General features: G+C 43.4%; 1 long non-coding RNA gene across 4 annotated transcripts in view; it reads left to right on the forward strand.

Annotated features, from left to right (window-relative positions):
* LOC142107229 (uncharacterized) overlaps positions 1-16,950 on the forward strand; it is a 341,539-nt gene that overhangs the window by 217,849 nt on the left and 106,740 nt on the right. The window contains exon 1 of one of the 4 annotated variants that reach the window (XR_012679911.1): positions 10,854-10,920. The exons of the other annotated variants lie outside the window; for them this stretch is intronic. This is a non-coding gene — a long non-coding RNA (uncharacterized LOC142107229). Of the gene's footprint in view, positions 1-10,853; positions 10,921-16,950 lie in introns of those variants that run through there. 4 annotated transcript variants of the gene reach the window in all.

A 16,950-nucleotide genomic window follows, 5' to 3' on the forward strand; every position in this document is an offset into this window, starting at 1 on the left:
AGAACGCTGTTGAGTCATTTTCATTTGCTGAAATTCACAATCCAAATGTGAAATAATCAGATGGCACCAATAATCTGTTATCAGAATATGTGTACAGTGCGTTCTGGTGGAGCAAATCTCCAATAGGTCTTCCTGAAACGGCTCACTTCCATTATGTACCTGCTTTTTGGGCAGATTGGGGCTTGGTGTCTATAAAAGGGAAAGTTTTGGTGAAAATAGATGTTAATTATTTGTTTATGACTCTACCTTCTTTTTTGGGGGGAAGAGAGCCGAGACTTGCTGGAATGACAGCAGTAACTGCAAAATAATGAGTGTCAGTGTGAGTGCTGGTCAGGGCTTTGTCTCCAGTGTCTCCTCTTTCCTGCCATATTCTGTCCTGTACTTGGAGTCTTGTTCCGTACGATGCTAGAAAGACACAACACCCCCCATACATTTATCACTTCTCCATGGGGAACCACACGTATTAAAGGATGTAATGTTTTGAACATGCCATTGTGGGCCCTTATGGGGGTTGGATGGCCGTTTTCACAATGGCTCATTACCACTGTCTTCCAGTTTAGGTATCTAGTTATGACCCAGGGCAGCCTGGGCTGTGCCTGTACTCGATTGTGTACATGAATACTTCATACTAACTGTAGTGACATCACACTGCCTGTAGAGAGCGATGTGCATGGCCAAGCAGAAACAATAATACCCGACTGCTAGTCCATTAAGGGTTATCGTGCACTCTATCTAGTCCAGTACTGTGTGTCCCCTTCTACCAATACCCTGATATAGGATGATGGGGTGTCACAAGTACTGTTGGGCTGATCCACACATTGTACTGATGACTCTGCAGATTGTGTTATTATACAGACCCTACACTGAGCAAAATAACTAGATATTAGTTTGTTTTATTTATATGTCTGTTTTATAATATGTAGTTTCTGTCTGATTTTGAAGCTTGTCCTTGGTTACATAGCAGAGAGACGCTGCTTGTTATGTGCTTGATTTCCCGGCAGCGGTGTCACCGCTGCCTACAACACAAATATAAAGACCGTTTAAGATACAAGGATGTACTATACACACTGCATGGGATGAAAGGATCCGCAACTCAAACACAGAAAGGAAAACATGACCTCAAGTTCCTGGCAATAGATAAACGCAGCCGCCAGTTCTTGAAACTGCCATTGTTAACTCTTAAATGCTGCAGGTGCCTTCAATGCATAGCAGAAAAGGTCATTGTTGGGGCTACTGTTTAGACAATCTCAAATTTAACTTTGTGGACCAAATAACTCCCAAAGTATATAATGAAAATACAAGAGAAAGATATTGATATCCTCTGCAGCATGTAAGGGGAAAGTTCTCTATGACTTGCCAGCATCTCACAATGAGTGGAGGATAACAAATCTCCTCACATGGCACACGTTGCAATGCTCCCTTCCTGGCGCTCTGTGAGACCTCGTCACCCCCACCCCTCGCCTGGCCCTCTCTGCGAGACCTCGTCACCCCCACCCCTCGCCTGGCTCTCTCTGTGAGACCTCGTCACCCCCACCCCTCGCCTGGCCCTCTCTGTGAGACCTCGTCACCCCCACCCCTCGCCTGGCCCTCTCTGTGAGACCTCGTCACCCCCACCCCTCGCCTGGCCCTCTCTGTGAGACCTCGTCACCCCCACCCCTCGCCTGGCCCTCTCTGTGAGACCTCGTCACCCCCACCCCTCGCCTGGCCCTCTCTGTGAGACCTCGTCACCCCCACCCCTCGCCTGGCCCTCTCTGTGAGACCTCGTCACCCCCACCCCTCGCCTGGCCCTCTCTGTGAGACCTCGTCACCCCCACCCCTCGCCTGGCCCTCTCTGTGAGACCTCGTCACCCCCACCCCTCGCCTGGCCCTCTCTGTGAGACCTCGTCACCCCCACCCCTCGCCTGGCCCTCTCTGTGAGACCTCGTCACCCCCACCCCTCGCCTGGCCCTCTCTGTGAGACCTCGTCACCCCCACCCCTCGCCTGGCCCTCTCTGTGAGACCTCGTCACCCCCACCCCTCGCCTGGCCCTCTCTGTGAGACCTCGTCACCCCCACCCCTCGCCTGGCCCTCTCTGTGAGACCTCGTCACCCCCACCCCTCGCCTGGCCCTCTGTGAGACCTCGTCACCCCCACCCCTCGCCTGGCCCTCTCTGTGAGACCTCGTCACCCCCACCCCTCGCCTGGCCCTCTCTGTGAGACCTCGTCACCCCCACCCCTCGCCTGGCCCTCTCTGTGAGACCTCGTCACCCCCACCCCTCGCCTGGCCCTCTCTGTGAGACCTCGTCACCCCCACCCCTCGCCTGGCCCTCTCTGTGAGACCTCGTCACCCCCACCCCTCGCCTGGCCCTCTCTGTGAGACCTCGTCACCCCCACCCCTCGCCTGGCCCTCTCTGTGAGACCTCGTCACCCCCACCCCTCGCCTGGCCCTCTCTGTGAGACCTCGTCAGCCACGCCCCCTCCTGGCGCTCTCTGTGAGATGTCGCCACGCCCCCTCCTGGCGCTCTCTGTGAGATGTCGCCACGCCCCCTCCTGGCGCTCTCTGTGAGATGTCGCCACGCCCCCTCCTGGCGCTCTCTGTGAGATGTCGCCACGCCCCCTCCTGGCGCTCTCTGTGAGATGTCGCCACGCCCCCTCCTGGCGCTCTCTGTGAGATGTCGCCACGCCCCTGACTGGTGCTCTCAACGCTCCCAGTGTTACTCCCATACATCGTATATTTTCACATGCTTTCCGCGGTGTAAGTCTCACACGTTAACATGGTAAAATAATGTTGACCGGCTCCTGTCACCCTGATCCCCGGCTTATGCTATATAATATTGTGCCTTCCGGGACCCTGGCCTCCTCTCCGGGTGAGGGCCTCTATTTCCAGGTGCGATCTGGTCGTCATTCAGCCATTGCTGTTGACAAGGAAATGATTCAGACTGAGAGGCTCTGATTGGGGTCTGGAGTGGGGGACATGCTGCTGTTGGGGACCAGGGGGTTCAGTCAGATATGTTCTGGGAGATTTGGCAGGTACTTGTGCTTTATTGGCAGCTCCTTCTCACGAGCTGAGTTGCATTTTAGGCTTCGTCCCTGGAAGAACAGAAAGGAACGTTTGTAATTAAATTTATGTCACTCTTCCCAGAACTGTTTTGCAAGGTGCTGTCTTTCTTTTTTAACTACTATTAGAATTTAGCTGAATTAGTTTTCACCCAACTCCTTTACATAGAATACAAATTTCATTACAGAGAGAGTCTGCCGGCAAGCAGATAAATGGTAGAAAACATTATCCTCTCTGGAAGAAATGGCTAAGATGGTGGATAATTAGATTTTGATGAGTAAATATTAATTTGTGGCTACAGGTGCACGTTACTGTCTCATCCAACAAAGATAACAATGTTTATATCGTCTAACACCCAGACTTGTATCAAAGAAAGCAAAAGTATGTCAAATTCTGCAAAGTGATTTGGCCGGTTCAACATCTCAAATTAAAATGGCTCAACCGCGAAGGTCAAAGGCTAATTGGCCCCAGCCTCCAATCCCAGCAAGTACGGAGTTTTCTTCCAATGATGAGGAAAAGTTTTTTTTGGTCTGTTTTGTTTTGTCCTCGATAACGAAGCCAAGTTGCTGTTGTTTTGTTGTTCATAATGTAATTATGAAGGATCATTAGTCAAACAAATAAACATAAGTAGCTGATGTGCTTGAATTCTGCTGATCCGAGTACAGCAATGTTAATGTGATATTTTGTAGATGTAAACAATTAAATATGATCCATTCTGTGTTTGATGCTGGGGTGTGGGGGGAATAGACTGTTAAGTACAATTGGCTGGACAGATGGGTTAATTATAGAAGAGGGCTAGCAATGTCTGACCTAGGGGGGAACACAGGCATGTGGCTCAGGTTCTTCTACCTATGTGCACTCTTAGGCAGGCTCAGAGTACAGGGTCCCGGGTCTGTCTGTGTTATGGGAGGAGCCACCAACTTGGTGTGGCCATGTCCCCTTCTGCACCTATGAAAGAGGCCTCAAGAAGTTGCTGTTCCTCTTAGCAGCCCTACTGTTAAGTGTGGTTTGCCGCCAGTGTGCTCCAACATGGAACGTGGCACAAGTGGATGGGGCCACACAAGTGGGCAGGCCCATTGTACTAGTGCAGAAAGTGCTTTCTAATCTTTGATACATAAAAACACAGTATTATTCATGATGGAGCATGACCTCTTCCATGTCCATGAGGTAGCTTCAATGGGTGTCCTTAGTACATTTAGAATCTTCACTGTTAGGCTGACATCTGGATTTTTCACCCCTCTTTGTACAACTCCTACTAGATACATTGCTTTATCTTCCTGGCTTCTCTTTGTGCTTCTCAGTCATGTATTTATATTATCCATAAGTCCTGTTTATTTCTGTTGCTCAGGATCTACAACGGGAAGAAAACGAAGCAGTTCTGACAATTGATGAAAGCTATGACTGAAAAGCACAGGAGATCAGAGGTATAAGGCAATGTGTTTAGTACAGGTTGCAGGAGGGTATAGACAAGCCAATAAATTAAATAAAAAAAGCTACTAATAATAAGACAAATATTTCTGTAGAAGTGTCCGCACCTTATGTTGCAATAGTTAAAGTATATAGTTCTGATACCAGAGAAGAATAGCTTGAACTCAGCTGTGAAGCAAATGAAAAGCTCATGTCAAACATCTCATGTGCTGTCAAGGGGTGTGTGTGTGTGTGTGTGTGTGTGTGTGTGTGTGAATGTTGTTAGCAGCTGCTTTATATGTGGCAACTTGTATATTAGGTTGAGCGGTCCTTGAACGTTATTCTACAATCGGTGTGAAATGTAATTTAGTGTGATTCCTACGTGTGATTTCTGTACTGGAGACCGAATAGGAGACGTGTGTGTGAATATATATATATATATATATATATATATATATATATATATATTAGTGTAACACACACACCGTCACTCACAGCTGTCGGATGCACGCAGGCTGAAACTATGAATGTAAAGTGTCTTCTCACTTGTCCACACCTGGACTGAGAGTTGATGGATCCTCTGACCGCTTTTTGTCACAGAAGACTGAATTCGACAGCTCCTCTTTCTCACTGAGTCAGCCTGTAGCTCCTGCTCAGAGGCGGCAATATCAGTCTGAGCACTGGCAGTAAATCCGTTATTTTGGGGTCTAGTACCTTTTATCATTGATATCTATAAAATCTTACACGTTATCTGCAGTAATACAGTGTTATTGCACATCTTTGCGCGGAGGCGCTGCCCCCTCTCTCTGTGCGCGGAGGCGCTGCCCCCTCTCTCTGTGCGCGGAGGCGCTGCCCCCTCTCTCTGTGCACGGAGGCGCTGCCCCCTCTCTCTGTGCACGGAGGCGCTGCCCCCTCTCTCTGTGCACGGAGGCGCTGCCCCCTCTCTCTGTGCACGGAGGCGCTGCCCTTCTTTATGCAGAGCTGTCCCTTGTTATTTGGAAACATGAATTTCCATTTAGAAAGGCCACAAGTGGAGTCTCAGTGCCACCAAGTGGGGTTTTGCTGTAAGCGTCTATGGAAACTTTATTTTTTTAACTGTATTATCTTAGTTTTGTTGGTGTTTGAAATGTAGTAGTGAAACTTTGCAGCAGGAACTTTGTGAACAGATGATTGGCACTTTCCAGAAAGCACCTGTCTACTTCAAAGTAATCCCTCAATCACCCAATCGGAAGTGGCCAGCTAGCGCTAGCAGCAGTCATCATTGGTGTGTATTTGCACCCGCCCTCTAGCAGGTGCTCAATATATGGTTCCTGACAGGCGTATATGCGTCTCCATGCTGGTCTGTCACAGTGTGAGCAGGCCCTTGTAGTACTGTATTAGCAAAGTATGTTAGACCGCCTCTCCAGTCGTTATGAAGTGCCCAATGCACGCAGCTCCACTTGCAAATATATGTGTGCGCTCTCTTTGTAGGGTATACGCAGTACATGTTTGTAATTGCCACTACAGAAACTGGTGTGTGTCTAACTCCAGGTTTAATGAGGTGTGAGGTTTAATGGGATTGCCCAACCCACTTGATGATGCAAAGTACATCATCAAGCCCCGTCCGCCTGATATTTTCCTATCTTGCCTCTGGCATCTCCCGGAAGCAAAGTAGAAAGGTATGCCAAGTTATCCATCATAGCAGAAGTTAGAGCACTAAGAGAAGAGGGTCATCCTGTCTGCTAACCCAGCACCCACCAGTTTATCCTTACTGTCGTTGGGTGTCATCTGTAACACCAGCTCAGTACTGGGATATGTTATGTATTTCACTCCCCTCGCATTGTCTCCATGATGTAACGTTGCCCCACCCCCCCCCCTCCTGAAATTGTTGTAAATGCCTCATGCTCACTGCTTGGAGTGACGGGCTCTCTTTGGGATACTCTGTCGTCCTCTATCGCTGCTACAGACGGGGTATTCTGCCATCCAGTGTGTCTACACTGTGCTGCCATGCTGTATGATGTCTGATGACTCTCTAACGTTCTGTGTTGCTTTAATATAATACAATATCTAGGAAATCTGTCACTAACTGGTAATCCCAATTGTAAAGCGCTATGGAATTTGCTGGCGCTATATAAATAAATGATGATGATGATGATGAATTCAGGCTTTAGCTGTGGCCTAAATTGTTCATGTGAAGATTCTGAATTGTAGCGTTAAGTAGATAGACAAGTTTACTAGATGAAGAGATGTAATAATGAGTATTTGTGGTCCAGCCGTAGTTTGCAGGTCGTTATCTCTGCTCCATCCAGCTGTTCTGCTTATCAGGTATTTGTGGGGATTTTTGGATTTTAGGATGTTCTCTTCAGGTTTGGTAGGGTGTCTAATTCGGACATTAGAAAACGATGCAGTTCAGACTGCAAGAGAAGTCACTGAATAGTCAGAGTGCACAATCCCGAGCACTGGTGTGCGAGCTCTGTAAGGAACGCCTTGACTGCGCCCGTCTCCTTCCATGGTGCGCACATAAAGGCGCAGTTGCACGAATCGAGGTGCAGCACCGTCAGAGATTTGTAACCTTGGCCTCTGCTGTTTTGCCCTTTTGTAGGTTTGGGAGGTTCATCCGTACTATAAGCATTGTGGGAAAATCATCTGAGAATATTGGCAGGGAATCGGAGAGACCTTGCTACATAGAGATAGAAGAACGCCGAGAGGGAAAATAATGACCAGTGATCTGAGTGAAACTGAAGTACAATGAAGTTGTGCGTCACCCTATTCATGTTTCTCTCCAGCAAAAGATGGCAGCTGTAGACTGTTCTAATCAGTGTAACAAGCACCATAAATCCTTTTCTACTATATATAGGATTTCTGACGGTTAAATCAGCTCTTTTACTCGTGCAGCGACCGCGTGGGTTTAGGCTAAAACTGAGTTTTATAAGTAGGTGTGTAGTACCTGTGAATGGGTTAATACTCATATTTAAGCAATAGGGGGATTTATTTAAATCTGAAATGGCTAGCAAAATATTACATTTTTTTTCAATGGGATGAGTTCAATACCCTGGGTGCACGTTCAGATGCACATTCACCATAACCTGGGAATATATAACTGTGATATGCATATTTAGATAAAACGCATGTTCATGTACGTGCTAGAGGTCTGGTTTATTTACTATGGACCAGTCTCCTCCATAGACTGGGAGCAGTTGAACCATTATGCAGCCGATCAGTCTGTTAGCAATCAGTGACATCACTGAGGTATCACCAGAAGGAAGGTCTAGTTGTGTCACATTCTACGTCCAGGGGTGAGATCCGATCTCCAGGACCTCCGAGGACGGGAGGGAGAGGCTGTACACGCTGCCACAAAACAGGCAACGCCTCCCTAATTTCACTGTCTCCTATCGTTTGTCTCATTTAAATAATCTTGTCCCATATAATGAAATCTCATTTCTCCACTTCAGTGTAGAACCAGGCGCACTCGTGTGTCTAATCTGTACTCCGCCAGGAGCGGCTCTGATCCATTTAACCCCTCCATCTTGCAACCCTGCAGACGCCGCCATCTAGGCCTGAAAATCCATTCAACTATATGCACAAATTTATGCAAAATGACCCTTACTGCATGTAACTATTCGTGTACAGATCTACCCATGGTACGATGGTTTTCAGTGTCATGTTTTTGAAATGCAGGAATATCTTTTCCCCTTGGCTTGCACCTGGTGAGTAGAGGAGAGAAAGCAGTAGGAGGATGGTGCAACCTTTAGTTTATTTCCGGGAGCATCTTCCATCCCATAGAACGTGCTGTGTCACCATTGTGTGAGTCCAGTAGGAGGCACTGTTCTGTATTTTTCTTATCACAGTCTGACCAATGTATATCTCAATGAGAATCATTTTAGAGCAATATTCTCAATTCCCCATAAATTGCCCCTCAGCCCAGACGTTTAACAAAGTATTTAAGTGACCGTGTCTGGCAATGAGGTAGTTAGTAATAGCTTATTCATTTGTAATGTATGTGCCAAAAAGCCACTTTATAACCTCCTGAAATGGTTCACTGTTCTCATGCGGGTCATTCATAAGATATCTAATGTATAAATTTGCAGAATAATCAACTATAGCATTTTATCATTAACAATTGGCACCATACATTATCATTGTAAAATATAAATGTGTGCGTGCTTTTCTTACCCCTAAGGGGTGTAATCTGTAGATCTGACTGGTGCATTATAAACCATTAACTCCAGGAGCATCAGACTCTAGATGGAAATAATGAGCTGGATCACAGATCCTAAGTGGAAGGGTTCCGCTGTAATGTCCGCCCTGCGTGGGTTCCGCTGTAATGTCCGCCCTGCGTGGGTTCCGCTGTAATGTCCGCCCTGCGTGGGTTCCGCTGTAATGTCCGCCCTGCGTGGGTTCCGCTGTAATGTCCGCCCTGCGTGGGTTCCGCTGTAATGTCCGCCCTGCGTGGGTTCCGCTGTAATGTCCGCCCTGCGTGGGTTCCGCTGTAATGTCCGCCCTGCGTGGGTTCCGCTGTAATGTCCAAATTGGTGCTTCTAGTTTCAAAACTTTTTATTGGTGGCTTACTGAAAACCGCTTACTGTATATTTTTAGGTAAAACTATGAGAAACAGCAAAACTTCTATCAGAACCCAAAAACTTAAGCAAACCATGGTCTAAAAAAAAGGTCGTGTTTTTTTTTTTTTTTTTTTTTTTTTTATAAATAAAAATAAACCATTAATCTAGTCTTCCTTTGCAAGACTGATGATGAAGACTGTATAGAGAAAGAAGAACTATATACAAGGATATGTCCACTCCAATATACAAACTAATCAACGTTTTTGCAGTATCAAAGGTTTTATTATCTTTTCATCTTGGTTCATGAAATATCCAGCCCACAAGTAGATCAGGTAGAAAGAACTTATTTAGATTCTTAGTGATGAAGTCTATAAAAGTGGTTTCTCATTGATCTTGCAGACACTTATTATAATAAGGTCATAAGAAGTTAAAAATGTTTATTTGACTGAAGGATAAGAAAAGAAACATATTTTGGAATATCCTACTTAGAATTGTCTTCAGGGGAGAAGACGTCTGCCCAATACATTGGGGCGTTGGTAGATGGTGCGGTTTGAGAACTATGCACTGGAAGGGCCTATAATTTGGCTTTATGTCAGTTATTTTCTTTAAATTAATGCTGATATTGCCTGTCCCCTCCAGAAAATGAACATATGTGTATCCATATTTCTCAGTAGAGCAGATCTGAGGCCTCCACAGTGATATGTAACCCTTGCCGCTCTGAATAGTTTTTAACCCATATCACTGTAATGTAAAATTGTGGGTATAAATGCATGTTTGATAAATAGGCCCCATAGCCTGTGGCAAACATATGTCCCTGTTTGGAGATATTTGTGAGGCGTCCTGTTGAGTGATGCCCAGTGAATGGCGTGTGTGCGGAAATGCCCCCATCTAGTGTGACTATGCCCCTTCTTGTGCGCTCACCACCACTCTGATATGTCCTGTGTTTGAATTCATTAATGTCGGGAGCTATGTATATTTGCCATACTTGCATACTTTGCTTGCACCCCTCCCTTCCCGCCGTGGTGTGGTTTTATATATTGAACGCTTAGCTTTCAGGAGTGTACAAACTTGTATTTTTGAGCAGAGCAGCCTGTGCTATTCTTTTTAATCTTGCTGGGTAGTTTGGAGTGTGAAGGTCATTTTACCAGCCCAGGTTCCTACATCCTAGAAAGAACTCATTTGTCATGTTCTAAACTCCTTGACGCCTTGTGCGACCCTGAGAAATGCAGCCGCCGCCGCATAGACATATTTTACTAATGGAAGAATAAATCCGGAACTGATGGGGGTCAGCTCGCTAAAAATAGAGGTCCTTTCTCTAAAGGGCTGGTAACAAGTGACAGACCCCTCTCTCCCAGCCCTGGAGACCGGATAACGCTGTATTTACGCACCTGAGAAGAAATGGCTGGAGAGCAGTAGAATCTCACCTTGCACAGTGACCAGTGGATTAATCCTGTTCTGTGTGTGATAGACGGTACTTTGTCTCCAGATTGATACTAGAGCTACGGCTCCTGGCCGTGTTTATAGCTGAAAGCTGCTTAGCAATTTGTCGATCTCACAGCGACACCACTTTATTCACTCGTTGCCAACATATATCCAGTGTCCTCCGTGTACGCTGTCCGTATTCCATTATGTGGTTTCAGCTGTGATTGGTCCCCTGAGTCGGCCAAAGCTTAAGGGGGAACAGTTTCTATACAAAGAACACAGTAAATATTGATTTGTGCACTGAGCAGGTTCTCAAATTGTGAAAACATCCGCTCCAGGAGGAGAAAATACATAGGTATATAAAAGTTTATGAGCAGCCCTCCATGCCGTTGGCAGGTTGCTTTTGTTCCTGTCTGTAAGTATTTAGGATGGAATCCTTCAAGTGACAAATTACCAGAAGGCTGTTTGCATTTGTCTGATGTTACATGATGGAGAAAAGCCAATAATCCTAGAATAGGTAACATCCTTTACTCTACACTAACTGCTTTTTGTTTTGTTTTTTAACTCCTTTCTCGTTTATTTTTTTTTGTTTTGATTTGATCCAAGTCTCTTTTAAATGAGCTTATAATATAATTTTCTGTGTATAAATAACATTAACCCTACTTTTTATTTTCCTTTTAATATTTGTGTTATGTGTGTGTTACACATCCTTCTAGAAGTGTTTGTGAGGTGAGAACCCTGGTGATGTGCAGGCAGAGTGCACCAGGAGGGCAAAGTATAGGACGAGACATTGTTGGGCCAGGTAAACATGGTTAAGTGAGATTGCAGCATTTTGTGTGTCTGTGACAGAGCGGCGAGATATGAAGCAGAATCCCCTGTGAATGCTCTGTAGAGCAGATCTGGGGCCTCCTTCGTTTTCACCATGACACCAGAATTTTGCAGTAATATTGAGTTGTAGTGAAAAATGCATGTTTGATAAATCAGCTTGTTGGCATACTGGAAATACACAGAGCAGTGGCTGCATGCTGTCCCCAATACTCCACCTCTATTCTCCATTAGTGCATCCTATGTGTGGGATGCTGTATTGAGGGTGAGGCTATGTTGCGTGTACAAAATAGGGCACTGGTTGTCCATTATCCTTGACCCATATGCCACCCGTGCTGCCATGTATTTGCCCAGCTTGTATTATTTGCTTGAACAACTTTTGTTACCCCTGTGTCAAAAGCAGCACACACCTAAACCCGTGTGACATGTATGTGACTAGATTAATCCCACCAGGTCTGTCTAAAAATGATAAGAAAAACCCTCAAAATCATACTTCATACTTTCTCTTAATCAAAAACTGTCACCACCCAGACTTTGGTTCCAATAGTCACACTGTGAGGAAGTGCTAGGTAACCCCCCTTTATTCAAAATGCCATCACAACTTATATTAATCTCTGAAATTAATCAAGTAATCATATGTATTTCAATAATACTATCTATCTAATGAATTTATTAAGAACACAAGGACAGAACATTACCGAATTGAATTTAATGTGGGAAAATAGCCACAATGCTGAAGATATAAAAAATGAGATAACAAAATGACACACTGTATTATAATGCAAACCAGTTTCTTTAACATAAAATGGAGAACAGCAGAAACATAAACAACTTTCACAATTTTAGTTGCTGGAAGATGGACCAATTCTGACTGGCTTCCAGAAATATAACAGCTCAACTTTTATCTACCAGTTTCATTTAATCTTGTACTAGAGACCTCAGGTCTGGCTGAATCTGGCACTAGGAGAGGGCATATGGGCAGATGAGATGGTGACATTTGTCATCCTAGTAAATTAACCCCTCCTGTACATTCCCACATTGAGGTACAGCAATTCATCTTTTATATTTTAACCCCTGATCGTGTCATAACAACACTCTGCCACTATTTTGTGCCCCGGTTATGATTTTATAAATCGAGTGATTAGTTATCGGGATTGTACAAACTAAATTTTTTGAGCAGAGCAGCCTGGGTGGAATCACTTGGACGTGATGTGAGGACCCCAGCCCTTATAAGGATTGAGTTTCCCGTGCTTGTGGAGTAGGTGCGGGAACCCAAGCAAGAAGCTGATTAAGGGGGGTGGGCACATGGAACAATATACAACCTAAGATGGAGAGAGAGAGCCCACCTTAAATGTTGTCATGAGGACTACCGGTTTACAGCCGGGACAGATATGAGAGAGACCACCTTAGAGCAGTCAGGAAGCTGAGGGAGGAAAAGCTCTAGACAGTGATGCTAAGAGGGGGCAGAGGGTAGGGACCTACAAGTGAGACCATGCAGTGAGAGAGAGTAAGATTCTGCTAAAACCTGGGGGTATATTTACTAAACTCATGGTTTGAAGAAGTGGGGATGTTGCCTATAGCAACCAATTCTAGCTGTCATTTTGTAGAATGTATTAAATAAGTGCTGCCTATAGCAACCAATCAGATTCTAGTTATCACTTATTTAGTACATTCTACAAAATGACAGCTAGAATTGGTTGCTATAGGCAACATCTCCTCCTCTTTTTCAAACCTGCAGTTCAGTAAATATACCCCCGGGTGTGATCCAGTAGAGACTAACTGCGAGCTATTTGTCTGACCAGCCAGAGAACGAGAGATGCAGAAGTATAGTCAAACTACTGGACCCAGGATAGCTGCAATGACTGGGACATAATGCAGATTAGGAAGGAATACATTTTCTTGCCAGAGACCTTGTAAACATTTTAATTAGCTCACCTCTAAGATGCCTTAGAGGTATTCACAAAGAATTGAGAGAGAGAGAAATACACAGGTGTAAACTTTTCCTTTTTAATGTTCCTCATATTAGAAGGCTGTAGAAAATGCAGGTTGATGTAGAGGACTTTAGCACTCCAGGAGTCGTAGACTGAAATAGAATTCATATAAAGGTGGGTTGGGGTTTAATGTTTGAGAGCAGTGATTAAGTTGCGGATCACTGGCAGAATTTGTTGACTTGCCTAAGAACTTTCAATGCTCGCCTTTGGTTCAAACCTCAGTGGGAGGTTCAGATTTCACAATATTTTTGTTAAAAATGTAATAATCACGTAAAGATTGATTGGAAGTGGTGGTTTTGTCTGTTACCAGTAACAAGATTAGCACAGCATCAGTGTTGTAGAGTTTGATATAAAAAAAACAACAAAGTACAGACAGAAAACAAGGGATGTCATGAGCATATAGCATGGTATCCATAGGGCCAGTGATAGAAGAGCAAGAAAATAATATCCAGCCATATACTCATACTGGTGCTCTATGAGACGTGATGGTTCTATCTGACGTCTTTGTCTCCCCAATATGTGCCAAGACTAAGAATATGTGCGTTGTGGCACACTCGGCTGGTCGTGTATATGGCCATACACGTGGGCAGTACCCTTAGGTGCACAAACTGACATCTGTCCTGGAGCTGGTCCCTTGCTGATTGTTTGCAGAATTTCTTTGGAATTTACAGTGAAGGAGAATTGGTTATGTACAGCCAGGAGTAATTTTAGAAACACGTTCAGAGAAGGGGATTGAAGAATAATAGAATGCATTATTATCAAAAAATTCCTCAAGGGGGAATGACGCAGTTATCGGGAAGGTAGGACTGTTTTTTTTTTTTGTTTTTTTTTTTGTTTTTTTTAAGGATTTTATTGGTTATTTTGGTTTGTCTTATTAGTCAGAGCATGATGAAGTGGACACGTGATGTTTTCATTTTGAGGAAGGTGTCTTCCAGAATGGTAAACCTTCATCTTTTTTGGGTAATCACGTGCTCTGATAATTCGTCCATTCTGCCAATCCTGATGATGGATAATTCAGCTGTGATGGATTAAGTACCAGGAACGTGATATCTTTACTAATTCATCTGTGATTGTGAGAATATTATAACAATTCTGTCTTCTTTAAAATCCAAAAGGAAAACTTTGTATGCTCGTCTTTGGTTCAACAACGTGTTTCACAATACTTACGTTAAAATCGCAATACTCTGAAAGGCCAGACCACCAAAATATTCTCTTAACAATTTCAATAATTATATTAATTCCCATGTGGCAATCACGCAAATGTCAGTTCTAACAGCTCTTGGTATAAATGTTTGATTTTCATACAAAATACAGTCAACCTTCAGAGCAGCTAGATTAAGCCTCCTGCCAGGAGGTTTAATCAGCCTAATTATAACAGATTGAGTAATACGAAAATTGCTCTCATTGAGAATGGTATCAGGTTTCAGTCCTTTTTGGATCGTGACAACATATTGGGCCTATGTGTTCTTTATTTATTTTTTTATTTTATTTATATTTTATAAATACTCATTAGTTCTTGCAATCAGTAAAGCAATGAATGGTTAATGATTAACTTTGCTTTAATGGACATAAAGCAATAAATCACCAATATCGTGTTTTGTTTTTTAAAAACTGCTGTTTGGGTACAAATGATTGACGATGTTTCTTTGGGAAGTAATGGAAACTTATGCTGATTCAGTGAGATGAATTTTTAAGAAGCAAGGGAGATGAGATTGGCCTAAAATGGCAGCAGGCAGATATATTTTTTTTTTTTAGACACACAAAAGATTTACTTGCTTGGGAGACCAGTGGGAGGTTAAACGATCCTGGGGAAGTTGGTAATTAGTTTAATTTGCCATGACAATGAACCAATAAACTGCTATTTGGGAGGCATTGTGTGGAAATGCATTTGAATGCCCTTGGTGCACATGATGGGATATATATATATATATATATCTTCCAGCTGAAGACGAGGTGAGAACATATTTCTCATGTACCACTGGTGTTTCCCCAGTGTACAACAAATATTAATTCAGGGCTAAGTTGAAAGCTTTTGTCTGAGTTCTCCTTGGGGTCTGTAAGTTTAGGTTTGGATGCCTGCATCCCAAGGTAACAGTATCACAGAGGAACAACTTCATTGTACAGTTATAAATCCTATAAAATGGTAGGATATCAGCATTATTTTGTTGAATATATCTAGGGATTTGGAATTATTTTCCATTAATTTACCCAGAGATGGTAGTGGGAATGGTATAGTAAACTCTGTAATGCCCATTATCAGACCGTCCCAGAATGATTGGACAGAATGTGAATACATTCGTTTTGGTGATAAATGAAAGAGATGCAAAGAGAAATAAGTTCACCAAAACTTCTGGGAATGTTGATATAGCCACCTGGAGAACACGCAACTATGTCCATTCTTTTCGGTAATTATGGAAAGGCCAGCAAAGGCTACCCAGAGCGACCATGACAAGAGAATGAGGCAGAAATTGTCAGACAAGACGGTAGTCAGGACAAGCAGAGTTCAATCAGAATGTGTAGACAAGCCACAAATGCGAAGTTAGATAGAAAGCAGATGAGTTAGAAACAGATCGGAAGATATCCAAAGGCCAGAACCAACTTCTGGAGAATCTGGACAGCAGCCAAGGCGCATTGAAATGAATGTCCGCTCTATACATCAGGAACAGTGCTTAGTAAACCTACTCCTGATAGGTGTCCTTATGCAGTCACTATGTGTTCCACCAAGGTGTTATCCATGCGTGGACTCTAACTTGCTCTTGTGAGTGCTGTGCCCACTGTGGATACATGTGCTCCAGTGAATGTCCACGTGCCTAGAAACCTGAAGACCACCTCCGACAGGGTTTCTGTGTGTGTCCTCCCTATATGCAGTATGTGGGATAGATAGAGAGTTAATATATATACAATGCTGAAGGAAAAGTGGAGTGAGACAATGACCTACTACATTGCTACTGGGTGAATCTCCTCTTACAGCCTCCTGTAATATGGCAGGGTTGTTGTGAGACATGGTCTATCCATCTATCTCTTATTGCATGAGCAGAGTGTACGAACCTACTCTTGCATCTGACAGTACACTAGAGTCACCACTAGGTGGAGCTAAAGTCACTGTAGCTTCTGTAATTGTTAAATGATAGTTTAATTCGATAAACAATTTCATGTATTACCTTTGATAACACTTGCTTAAACACTAACATGGAAATGGCAGGATTGTTCAGAATTTTAATATATAAAGATACAAGTTTCAATCTTGATTTCATACCTCATTTATTGTGTATGATAAGTGATAAATTACTGCTTGAGACAGAGAATATTAGCAAATCAGATTTTAAAGGTCTCTATCTCATGCTGAGTTTTTATCTTACAGAACAAAGAATAAATATATGAGCACTGACAACAGATATCAATAAATATAAAAAAATTATTTAAAATATCAAAATCAATATTTCATAGCGCTCAGAATAAATGACATCTCATGATAAAGCCTGAAATTCATTAATAGCTATTGATATAGATATCAGGTAATTACATGTATTTTATTTAGTATTAGGCGCAGGTTACAGAGCAGATAGACATGGTTTAATAGGTAATCTGTTCACTAGCACCTGATATATTTGTTTTATTTTACAAAAATATTTTAGTGTCTGTTGAAATGGCTCAGAAATAACCCCTGCTTTAACCTCATTGTATTATTTTCTGTGTTCATATAATTAACCAAAGTCATTTGAATATAATGT

The sequence above is a fragment of the Mixophyes fleayi genome, chromosome 11 (assembly GCF_038048845.1).
Source record: "Mixophyes fleayi isolate aMixFle1 chromosome 11, aMixFle1.hap1, whole genome shotgun sequence".
NCBI lineage: Eukaryota > Metazoa > Chordata > Amphibia > Anura > Limnodynastidae > Mixophyes > Mixophyes fleayi.